The 13,363-nt window shown below is 42.6% G+C and overlaps 1 pseudogene; it reads left to right on the plus strand.

Moving 5' to 3' along the window:
* Positions 1 to 5,193, plus strand: part of LOC147985305 (uncharacterized) — a 56,967-nt pseudogene extending 51,774 nt beyond the window's left edge.
* The last annotated feature ends 8,170 nt before the right edge of the window (positions 5,194 to 13,363 follow it).

A 13,363-nucleotide genomic window follows, 5' to 3' on the forward strand; every position in this document is an offset into this window, starting at 1 on the left:
ACAAATTGCTCATGCCATCCTAATGTTTCAGAATTTTTGGAGTTACAGAAGTATTCAAAATAGTCAGGTTTCTACAGACTGTTCTGTTTTGATAGATTTTGTTTTCGTTGCGTCATGTGCTTATTTTGATGGCTCCATGGTTTTCTTTGATGAGTTTTTCCCATAGAAAAGTTGGAATACAGTAGATATAATGCAAAAACAAAATATGAATTGGTTTACTGTAGTACTTATAGTAGTGATTTATTTTCTTATACTAACGGATCTCACGAAGGTTTTTGTTGAGTTTTGTATCATTGAAGTTTTCAAGTTTTGGGTTATCTTACGATGGATGAAGGAATAAGGATTAAGAAGAGCCTAAGCTTCGGGATGCCCCGTCATCCCAAGCTATTATCCAAAAATTAGCAAACAACTAAGCTTGGAGATGCCCCCGAGTGGCATCCCCTCTTTCTTCTAACGACCATCAGTATTTTACTCGAAGGTATATTTTTATTCGTCACATACTATGTGTTTTGCTTGGAGTGTCTTGTATGATATGAGTCTTTGCTTGATTTATTTTGTGTTTTAAGTCTTGATCCCTTGCTGGACACACTTATTTGAGAGAGCCCAAATTATGTCATGACTTGTTAGAATTGCTCTCTATGCTTCACTTAAATTTTTATGAGCTATGGACTTGCTCTAGTGCTTCACTTATATATTTTTGAGCATGGTGTGCTTTAGTATTTTTGAAGAAATTCTCTCTTGCTTCACTTAGATTTATTTGAGAGTTAGTAAATTTTCCAAGAAATTCTCTCTTGCTTCACTTAAATCAATTTGAGAGAAAGAAAGAAAAATTATGCTCATGATCTTCACTTATATTTATTTGAGCTTATCAAAAGCAACATATTAAAATTAGTTCCAAAGTGATAGATATCCAAGAAGGATATAGTAAAAACTTTCATGAAGATCATTGGACAAAATAAACTTGATTCTTAGTAATAGTTTTGAGATATGATGATGTGATATGTGAGTTATGTCGATGAGTAATTATGCTTTGGTAAGAATATTGGTGTTAAGGTTTGCGATTCCCTATGCAAGCACGAAAGTCAATAATTATGCGATGAAATTATATCCTGCTTGTGGTGCATTATTCGGTGTAAGTTATGCTTAATGCTTGCTTATGAGATTATTCGTTTCTTGGTTTGTCGCTTCTCAATCTTTTGCTAGCCTTCATTTTGCACTAAGTACGATCTCTACTTGTGCATCCAAAAAGCTTTAAACCAGTTTTGCCACATGAGTCCGCTATATCTACCTATATGCGGTATTCTTTTGCTGTTCTAAGAAAATTTGTTTGTGTTGTCTCTAATTTTCAAAATAAACTTCTTTTTTGTGTGTTTGTTTCGCTCGCGGAGCGGTGAGGGGTGGCTAATATTTTCCATGCTAGATGTGTTATTCTCAAGATGAGTATTTATTCACTTCTCATTGCACGAGAGTAAGGCAAAGGTATTAGGGATGCCCAGTCCCGAAATGAAAGATGAATTTACTTTATGTTGTCAAATAATAAATTCCTTGGAAAGTGTTGGTATGGAAGGCACCCGTGGATATGGTTAGCCATGGAAAATGAAAGTATGGTGGAAAATGGAATAAACTTTATTTTCTGTTTGGGAACCGCCTATGATATATTTAGCATGGAAAGTGTTGGGAACTCTAAGTCGTTTTCGTTGGTGGGAAGGATACACCTCCCAAAATGTTTTTATCTCTAAGTTTTTCGCTTTCAGCTCTGGCACCTCTACAAATCTCTACTTCCCTCTGCGAAGGGCCTTTTCTTTACTTTATGCAATTTTTATTTTTGAATTTGAGTCTCCATCTTTACCTTATTTTTACTTTATGCAATATGATCGCACTTGAGTATTGGGTGTAGCTAATATGGGAGTGTGTTTCATGAATGGATCAATGGTTGAGCATGATGGCCTAGAGATAACTTATTTTAGCGTTGATATTCTGAAAGACATGGTTGCTTGTTGATATGCTTGAGTATTTAAATTATCATGTCAAAATGAGACTATTGCTTTGAACAATATAAAAGTCCAAATGTCCATGCTATAAAGAAAAGAAATATGATATGACATGATAGGCAGCATTCCACATCAAAATTTTGTTTTCATCACTTACCTACTCGAGGATGAGTAGGAGTTAAGCTTGGGGATGCTCATATGTCTCCAACGTATCTATAATCTTCTATTGTACCATGCTGCTATGTTATCAATCTTGGATGTTTTATAATCATTTTATAGTTATTGTATATCATTTTTTGGTACTAACCTATTGACATAGTGCCAAGTGCCAGTTGCTATTTTTTGCATGTTTTTTACATTGCAGGAAATCAATACCAAATGGAGTCCAAATGCAGCGAAACTTTATGGAGATATTTTATGGACAAGAAGACACCTAATGGGCCAAGGCAAACGCTGGGGGTGCTCCGAGGAGATCACAACCCACCAGGGCGCGCCAGGAGGCCCAGGCGCGTCCTGGTGGGTTGTGCCCACCTCGGGTGCCCCCCGGACCACCTCTTTGCTCTATAAATAAACCAATATTCCCAAAACCCTAGGGGAGTCGATGAAATATTGATCCAGCCGCCGCAGAGTCCCGAACCACCAGATCCAATCTAGACACCATCTCGGATGGGGTTCACCACCACCATTGGTGCCTATCCGATGATGCGTGAGTAGTTCTTTGTAGACCTTCGGGTTCCTAGTTAGTAGCTAGATGGCTTCCTCTCTCTCTCTCTCTCTCTCTCTCTGAATTATCAATACAATGGTCTCTTGGAGATCCATATGATGTAACTCTTTTGCGGTGTGTCTGTTGGGATCGATGAACTTGGAGTTTATGATCAGATCTATCTTTCTATATCCATGAAAGTATTTGAGTTTCTTTGATCTCTTTTATGCATGATCTCTTATAGCCTTGTATTTCTTCTCCGGTATTTGGGTTTCGTTTGGCCAACTTGATCTATTTATCTTGCAATGGGAAGAGGTGCTTTGTAGTGGGTTCGATCTTACGGTGCTTGATCCCAGTGACAGAAGGGAACCGACACATATGTATCGTTGCTACTAAGGATAAAACGATGGTGTCTATCTCTACATATGGGATCAATCCTCAAACAATTGCACAATTAGGATCTGATTAATATGTGAGTTTTGGGAAGTAGATGAGGTAGAACCTATTACCTGTTTTATTATCAACCCTTGGGAGTTACTTCTATGTTTGCTTATTATGCCATGCTATGCTAGTAGACGTGGATTGGGAGAGTGTATCCATGACAGATGTGAGATTGATAAATTAATGGTTTATTTAAGGTGGCAACTTAAACACACATCTGGGTGGATTGAGGCACCTGGGTATTCCAGTGATTGCCTGTTTTTCTTTATGGACCGCCACCCAGGCTCAAAGGGATCATGAGATTTATTCATACTAGAAACTTCCGTGTGCAGCCACAATCTACTATGGGCTCTAGCATAGTCGATTAAGCCGTGCGAACTCTTACAGTGGTAGACTAGCAGATGTAGGGGATGTAGGTTGGTACTGTCTCCCCGATCGTAAGGTGCTAGCGCTTCTGAAAGACTATGTCTCGGTCATCCGTTTCTCAAACACCATGTAGTGCGAGAATCCCAATGGAGGAGATCGAGTCTTGTGGGGAAAAGTGCGCAAACCTCTGCAGAGTGTATAAACTAATCATGGTTAGTCGTGTCCCCGGTTATGGACGTCTTGACTATCTAGTACTTGGATTATCATGTGAATCTCATCATGTTACTTTAAATTAATACTGTTGGGTTTTAATGATGATACTAAATTGGGTTTGAGAGGGTGTCTACAGTCTCAATGTTTAACAACTACCATGTTAGTTAAAAAAATTATTCCTTTGCAGTAGGGGAAAATTGGCTTTACGCAAAACTGTAACCATAGAGCTTTCCACCAGCCATATATGCATGTAGTATAGCTTTATTCTTCCATTACTCTCTATATGTTACATTGCCAGCATATTCCATGTGCTGACCCGTTTTCGGGCTACAACGTTCATGTTGCAGACTTTTCAGACGATGAGTAAGGTGCCCTTAGGTCGTGGTTCTATACTTAGTGATGCCGTTGGAGTTGATGGACTCACTTATCTTCGAAGCCTTCCGTTGTTAACGTTATTAGATGGCCTTAAGCCATATTTATTGTAACAAGTTCTCTTTTGAGACATTCGATGTAATAAGTGTGTGATTGCTACTCTGTTATAAATCCTTCAAGTAATGTGCGTGTCAGCATTACTGATCCAGGGATGACACTAAAGCACAGAGATCGGACTGTTTGAGGTCTGGTCGCTACAAGATGGTATCAGAGCACACGCTGACTCTAGGACATGACCACTAAGCTAAAGCCCTAGATCAATACTCCCTCTTCTCATTTCTGACTCCTCATCTTTTCTACTCTTTTAGGATGGCGGGTGCTAGGAACAAGTTCACGCAACCGGATGAAGATACACCCTTTGTACGTCACTTGAAGGAAGTCACTAGATACCTGAACATCGGAGTACCAAGCTTCACCGGAACCTACAACGCCACTTTACCTGAAGAGGAGCGCTGGATGATTCAAGTTCAAGTTCCAGGAAGGATGTTCATGCCCGTCACTGAGCCCATAGAATTTTCCTTTGATGCACCAACCTGGAGTCTAGGAAAGAGCATGGCAGCCCACATCACTATGGGACGCATTGGAGAAGTCTACCACAAGGATCTCAAGGATACAATCTCCCAGATTTGTGGGCGCCGAGATGAGCAATGGGAGATGATCAGCACCAGGAAGGATAGATCAATTGCAGCTTTCATCCAGGAGTTAAACTAGCACATTCAACGCCAGGAGAACCAGATGTGCACATGCATGATAGACCTGAAGAAGGCCATGACCAAGATCACGGAGCTGGAAGAAGAACTCAAGTCTACACGCGATGGATATGAGGAGGAAATAGCAACACTCGTGGAGAAGAACGATGATCTGAAGAAGAAGCTAAAAATATTCATGGGATTTCCCGCAACTGGAGGAGAAGACGAAGATTGCACTTGTCCAGAGAACTACATCATCATCGACGACACCGACTCGGACCCAGACGATAGCGATGATGACTATGTTGATGAAGCCGGAGCAGATATCATGGAGTCTTCATCGGAGCAGTTTTTCTAGTCGACCCCCATATCAGTAGTAGTATTTCCCCATGTATCTAGTATAGCCCGAGCACTTTTGTAATGATAGATAGACCGTTGTATGCCCTTGTTTGATTGAATGAAGTGATTTTGTTTGCATTTGCCTCATGTGCATATGGGTAGTGTTTTCCCTCTAGACCTCATTCTATTCTATATTATCCTCTTTTCTAAACCCCCCAGATGCCTCCCAGACGTGACAATGGATTTGCTTTCCCACTGGAGCTCACTCAGTTGATCCAGCAGCAGAATACGTTGATGCAGTTGCTAGTCCAGAATCAGAATCAGGGGAACAACAACAACAACCCACCACCGCCACCACCTGTCGATCACTTAACCCGTTTTCTTAGGCTGAATCTGCCGGTGTTCTCTAGTAGCACCGAGCCTATAGTAGCAGATGATTGGCTCTGCAAGATTGGAAGGGAGTTAACCACTACAGGATGTACTGATGCTGAGAAGGTGCGCTTTGCCGCACATCAGTTGGATGGACCAGCAGCATCATGGTGGGAGAATTACACTATCACCTACCCTATAGCCACGGTGACATGGGACCAATTTCAGCAGGCTTTCCGTACTGCCCATGTGTCAGCAGGAGCTATGGCCATGAAGAAGCGTGAGTTTCGCAACTTACGCCAAGGAGGACGGACAGTTGGCCAGTATGTGGATGACTTTAGTAAGCTAGCACCTTATGCCCCAGATGATGTTGCTACGGATGCAGCTAAGCAGGAGAAGTTTCTGGAAGGACTGAATGATGATTTGAGCATGCATTTGATGGTAGAAAGCTTCAATAACTACCAGGAGTTGGTAGATCGCGCTCTTATGATTGAAGGAAGCAGCAGCAGATTGAAAACCGCAAGAGGAAGTATGGACAAGGGAAGTACAATTCTAGAGCTCAGCAGAAGCCACGTTTTACCCCTAAACCGGGAGGATATTTTCAGCATACCCATGGAGGAGGCAGCTCGCACAATCATAATGGCCCCAAGAATGGTAACAGGGATGGAGGAAGCAACGGCCAGAACCGTACCAACCCATCGACGCCAGCCAAGAGAGACCTGAGCCAAGTCACTTGCTATAAGTGCCAAAAGACTGGACATTACGCCAATGAATGCCCTGAAGCCCAGATTGGAAATGGCAATGTAAGCTCTGGGAAGAAGCCAAACCCTTTCAATAGGGGACAGGTGAACCACGTTAACGTGGAGGAGGTTGAAGCTCAGCCAGATGCAGTAATAGGTAAGTTTTTGGTTAAGACATTTACTACACTCGTTCTTTTTGATACTGGTGCATCGCATTCATACATCTCAAGGGGATTTGTGGATAAGTATAAACCGCCAACCCAAGCCCTTAGGTCACCCATGTTAGTAACCTCGCCTGGAGCAGAGTATATGGCTAGTCTATGGTGTGATCGGTTACCATTAAGGATTGGTAACTATGTATTTCCCTCGGACCTAATAGTATTGGAATCTCAAGGATTAGTTGTGATATTAGGCATGGATTGGTTATCGAAGTATGGAGGGAACATTGAATGCGCTAGTAAGTCAATTTTGCTTACAACGCCAGAAGGAAGAAGGATCAAGTATGTATCCTGGCATGTGCCGAAGAGGACTCAAGTAAATTCCTTATCAGGAGTTGTGCAGGAGGAAGTACCAGTGGTGAAGGATTTCCCTGACGTATTTCCAGAGGAGTTGCCAGGCATGCCACTGGATTGAGATATTGAGTTTTTGATTGAGCTTTTGCCAGGCACAGGGCCCATATCTAAGAGACCATACAGGATGCCCGGAAAAGATTTGGAGGAGATTAAGGAGTTACTCGATAAAGGTTATATTCGCCCAAGTTCTTCACCTTGGGGATCGTCCGTACTTCTAGTGGAGAAGAAGGATGGATCGTTAAGGATGGTGGTTGATTATCCAGGATTGAACGAAGTAACAATCAAGAACAAGTACCCACTGCCGATGATCAATGATCTGTTTGATCGATTGCAAGGAGCTAACGTATTTTCCAAGATTGATCTGCGATCAGGATACCATCAGTTGAAGATTCGAGAGCAGGATATACCTAAGACGGCTTTTACCACCAGGTATGGGTTGTACGAGTATACCGTTATGTCATTCGGTCTGACTAACGCACCTGCATATTTCATGAACATGATGAACAAGGTGTTTATGGAGTTTTTGGATAAGTTCGTCGTGGTGTTCATTGATGATATTTTAGTCTACTCAAAGAACGAAGAGGAGCATAAGGAGCATTTGCGTTTGGTAATTGAGAAGCTCAGAGAACATCAGTTATATGCCAAGTTCAGTAAATGTGAGTTTTGGTTGAAGGAAGTTGGATTCCTCGGACACGTTATATCCGGAGAAGGTATAGCAGTAGATCCCACAAAGGTTGTCACTGTGACAAATTGGGAAGCACCAACAACAGTTGGAGAGATCCGGAGTTTTCTTGGACTTGCAGGATACTACCGGAGATTCATTGAGAATTTCTCAAAAATTGCGAAGCCTATGACGGAGTTGTTGAAGAAGGATACCAAGTTCAAATGGACTGAGGAATGTGAGGCCAGTTTCCAGGAGTTGAAGAAACGTTTGGTTACATCACCAGTATTGATTCTGCCAGATCAGAGCAAGGATTATGAGGTGTATTGCGACGCTTCACGTCGAGGACTTGGAGCAGTGCTTATGCAGGAGGGAAGAGTTATTTTGTATGCTTCACGACAGCTGAAACCTCATGAGTTGAATTATGCCACGCATGATTTGGAGTTAGCAGCCGTAGTGCATGCATTAAAGACTTGGAGACATTTTCTCATTGTAAACCATTGTGAATTATACACGGATCACAAGAGTTTGAAGTATATTTTCATGCAGAAGGAGCTAAATCTCAGGCAAAGGAGATGGTTGGAGCTCATCAAGGATTACGATATGAGATTGCATTATCATCCCGGAAAGGCTAACGTTGTAGCCGATGCGCTGAGCCGTAAGAGCCATGTCAACACATTAATGACGGGAGATTTACCGAAGGTGTTAGCCGAAGACCTTCGTGAGCTATGTTTGGAGATAGTTCCGAGAGGCTATGTAGCAACATTGGAGATTCGGTCTACTTTGATGGATAAGGTCAGAGAAGCTCAGAAAACTGACAAGGAGGTTGCCTCTATAAAGGAGAAGATGAGCAAAGGTAAAGTTAAAGGATTTCGTGAGGATGAGCACGATAACCTATGGTTTGAAGACCGTGTTTATGTGCCTAACGACCTGGAGATCAGGAAGTTGATTCTGCAGGAGGCCCATGATTCACCATACTCTATTCACCCAGGAAATACCAAGATGTATTTGGATTTGAAGGATACTTTCTGGTGGACCGGAATGAAGAAGGATATTGCAGAGTATGTAACAGTTTGTGATGTATGTCAGAGAGTAAAAGCAGAGCATCAGAAGCCAGCAGGATTGCTACAACCATTGCCGATACCCGAATGGAAGTGGGATAAGCTAGGCATGGATTTCATCACGGGATTACCCAGGACCCGTTCAGGCTATGACTCGATATGGTTTGTAGTCGATCGCTTGACGAAGGTAGCTCATTTCATCCCAGTAAAGACCACCTACACCAGTGCTAAGTTGGCAAAGATATACATGACAAGGATCGTATGTCTGCATGGAGTTCCGAGGAGCATTGTATCAGATAGAGGAACCCAGTTTACCTCAAAGTTCTAGAATCAATTGCATGAAACTTTGGGTACCAGGCTAGAGTTCAGTACATCTTTTCATCCGCAGACAGATGGACAGACCGAGAGAGTCAATCAGATTTTGGAGGATATGCTGAGAGCTTGTGCGCTAGATTATGGATCTAGTTGGGACGACAATTTACCATATGCAGAGTTCTCCTACAACAACAGTTATCAATCCAGTTTGAAGATGGCCCCTTTCGAAGCCTTGTACGGAAGAAGGTGCAGAACACCATTGCCGTGGGATGAAGTTGGAGACCGCCAGTTGTTTGGACCGGATTTGATTAAGGAGTCTGAACAAAAAGTGAAATTGATTCGCGGTAGGCTCAAGGTAGCCCAGTCCAGGAAGAAGAGCTACGCGGATTCTAAACGCAAGGAGATAGCTTACGAAGTCGGAGACCGATTTTATCTTCGAGTATCTCCACTTCGGGGAGTTAAGAGTTTTGGAGTTAAAGGAAAGTTAGCGCCACGTGTTGTGGGACCATACAAAGTTTTGGAGCGTATGGGAGAAGTTTCCTACAAGTTGGAGTTGCCCGAAGGATTGTCGGGAGTTCATGACGTGTTCCACGTCTCCTAGTTGAAGAAATGCCACGCAGAGATGGCAGACATACCGCTGAAAGATACAGTGCCGCTGGAAGCAATTCGGTTGGATAGTGATTTGACCTATGAGGAGAAACCAGTCAAGATTCTTGAGTATGCCAGCAGAGTCACCCGCAGCAAGGTTATCAAGTTTTGCAAAGTTCAGTGGAGCCACCACACCGAGGATCAAGCCACCTGGGAGCGAGAGGAAGAACTGCTGAAGGACCACCCTCACCTATTTTCTAGCCAACCCGAATCTCGAGGGCGAGATTCATCTTAAGGGTGTAGGTTTGTAACATCCCAAATTTTCAATTTGGAATGTTATACATTAGGTCATCACTGCATATCATATTTTATTTGCTTTTGGCCTGATCTAGAAATTCTACGCAATCAAGGACCCACGGAGAGAGTTGGGGATTTCGTTATTTTTATATTTGGGTTTTCTCAAATTTTGAAAATAGGATCATTGATTTTATTTATTCTATCTTCAATTATTTCTATAATAAAAATATGAGAGGGAATAAAATGACATTCCCAAAATAAAGAAATATTGAAGGTTTAATAAAAAAATCAAGTAACATTTTATTTCGGAGTTTTCTCGCTATTTTATTTGAATTTATGAAAAATTGCACGTTTTCAAAACTTCATTTTAGGGCCAAGAAAATGTTCATCCTGTTCTAAATATTTATTTAGACGGTGAAAATTTGTTTTGGCATTTTTAGATTTTTATTTATTTATTCTAGGTTTTTTCTTAGTTCGGCAGGATTTAAAAAAAAAACCTCCCGCGAGCCCGACTGGGCCGAAGCCCAGCCGAGCTAGGCCGGCCCGCCCGTGCCACCGCCTCCCGTCCCGTGCCGCCGCCAGATTCGGGAGAGTCCGAGCCTCCTCCGCCGCCCGACCCCCTCCCCAAGTCGGAGCCGCCGCCTCTCCCCCTTTAAATACCACCCCGGGCCCCCCTGGAGCCCCAAGTCGCCGCCGCCGCGGCCCCTCGCCACCCACTCCGCCGCTTGCCGCCGCCTCACCGCCTTGCGCCGCCGCCGCAAGCCACCGCCACCCCGCCGCCGCCAGGAGCCGCCGCCCCGCCACCCCACGACGCCCACCGCCACCGGAGCCCCGCCGGAACCCCGCCGGACCTCGCCGGAGCCCGAGCCGAGGTAGTCGCCCACCGCCCCGGTTTTTCTAAAGAAACCGATCTATTTTTTTAGAAAACCCTAAATTCGTTTTTTATAAATAGATCGGTTTTATTTTCCGGTTTATTTATTTAGTGAGCGTTCGCTCGTTCGTTCGTTTTAACAGACGAATTCATCGTTTAGTTTCAGTTAACGAACGTTTGTTCGTTAATCTGTTCGTCGGTTTTTTTCTCAGATTTTTCCGCGGTTATTTCTGATCGCGATTTCTGATCCGATTTTCGTTCTAGTATAACTTTTCGCTCGTTTATCGGAATCAGGCGATTCAAGCGCCTGGAGTTTCTTCTCGAAACCCTCTTTCTGTTTAACCAACTCAAACAAGTTTTTGCATCTGTAAAATTTGACTTAGATCCAGATTAGTAAACAAAGTTTGTTTCTTTCGTTATTTCGTTCGATTTGATTCTTTTTGCAAACCGGAGTTCTTAAGTTGAACTTTCTGGTTAGTTTTCTTATTTGAGTTTTACCCATGCATTAGATGAGTACTTATTGTATGCTTGTTTGTTTGCGATAGAGTACCCGAAGTGCGCCGCTTGCTACTTCGAATCTCTAGGTTTCACGGATCATCAGCAAGGCAAGTAACACTTTGATCATACCTCTTTACTACCCAGTTTTATTGCATTAGATCAATCCTCAAACAATTGCACAATTAGGATCTGATTAATATGTGGGTTTTGGGAAGTAGATGAGGTAGAACCTATTACCTGTTTTATTATCAACCCTTGGGAGTTACTTCTAAGTTTGCTTATTATGCCATGCTATGCTAGTAGACGTGGATTGGGAGAGTGTATCCATGACAGATGTGAGATTGATAAATTAATGGTTTATTTAAGGTGGCAACTTAAACACACATCTGGGTGGATTGAGGCACCTGGGTATTCCAGCGGTTGCCTGTTTTTCTTTATGGACCGCCACCCAGGCTCAAAGGGATCATGAGATTTATTCATACTAGAAACTTCCGTGTGAAGCCACAAGCTACTATGGGCTCTAGCATAGTCGACTAAGCCGTGCGAACTCTTACAGTGGTAGACTAGCAGATGTAGGGGATGTAGGTTGGTACTGTCTACCCGATCGTAAGGTGCTAGCGCTTCTGAAAGACTATGTCTCGGTCATCCGTTTCTCAAACACCATGTAGTGCGAGAATCCCAACGGAGGAGATTGAGTCTTGTGGGGAAAAGTGCGCAAACCTCTGCAGAGTGTATAAACTAATCATGGTTAGTCGTGTCCCCGGTTATGGACGTCTTGACTATTTAGTACTTGGATTATCATGTGAATCTCATCATGTTACTTTAAATTAATACTGTTGGGTTTTAATGATGATACTAAATTGGGTTTGAGAGGGTGTCTACACTCGCAATGTTTAACAACTACCATGTTAGTTAAAAAAATTATTCCTTTGCAGTAGGGGAAAATTGGCTTTACGCAAAACTGTAACCATAGAGCTTTCCACCAGCCATATATGCATGTAGTATAGCTTTATTCTTCCATTACTCTCTATATGTTACATTGCCAGCATATTCCATGTGCTGACCCGTTTTCGGGCTGCAACGTTCATGTTGCAGACTTTTCAGATGACGAGTAAGGTGCCCTTAGGTCGTGGTTCTATACTCAGTGATGCCGTTGGAGTTGATGGACTCACTTATCTTCCAAGCCTTCCGCTGTTAACGTTATTAGATGGCCTTAAGCCATATTTATTGTAATAAGTTCTCTTTTGAGGCATTCGATGTAATAAGTGTGTGATTGCTACTCTGTTATAAATCCTTCAAGTACTATGCGTGTCAGCATTACTGATCCAGGGATGACACTAAAGCACAGAGATCAAACTGTTTGAGGTCTGGTCGCTACACTTGTCTACATCATGTCACCGTTATTATTGCACTACTCCGTTTTTTCATGAACTTAATACACTAGATGCATGCTGGATAGCGGTCGATGTGTGGAGTAATAGTAGTAGATGCATGCAGGAGTCGGTGTACTAATCTTGGATTTGTTGCCTATCTAATGATCATTGCCTGGATATCATCATGATTATTTTAAGTTTTGTCAATTGCCCTACGGTAATTTGTTCACCCATCGTTTGCTATTTTTCTCGAGAGAAGCCACTAGTGAAACCTATGCCCCCCGGGTCTCTTTCTCATATTATTTGCCTTTGTGGTCTACTTTTCCGTTCCATTTATTTTCAGATCTATTAATCCAAAAGTACAAAAATACCTTGCTACAATTTATTATTATTTATTTTATTTGACGTTCAATCTATCAATCTATTACAATTTATCTCACGTCCGTTTGCCTATCTTGAGGCGCCGTACCCGGAAGGGGTTGATAACCCCTTTAACACGGTGAGTTGCGAGGATTTGTTATCTGTGTCTAGGGGCTGATTACGTTGTGCTGCTTGGTTCTCCTGCTGGTTCGATAACCTTGGTTTCACATCTGAGGGAAATACCTACCGTTGATGTGTTGCATCATCCCTTCCTCTTTGGGGAAATACCGACGTAGCTTCAAGCCGCATCAACGGACTGGGTCTGTAACTTGAGGATTATCCTCATTACTGCATAGAAGAATTATTTCCTTGATACACCGCTAGGTGAAAGGCCTGCTACAAGAGCAGAAGCTGATGTTTTGAAAGTCTGGCAAGCTCGATCTGATGACTACTTGATAGTTTAGTGTGCCATGCTTTACGGCTT

The sequence above is a fragment of the Triticum urartu genome, chromosome 2A (assembly GCF_056163025.1).
Source record: "Triticum urartu cultivar PI428250 chromosome 2A, HENAU_Tu73, whole genome shotgun sequence".
Lineage (NCBI taxonomy): Eukaryota > Viridiplantae > Streptophyta > Magnoliopsida > Poales > Poaceae > Triticum > Triticum urartu.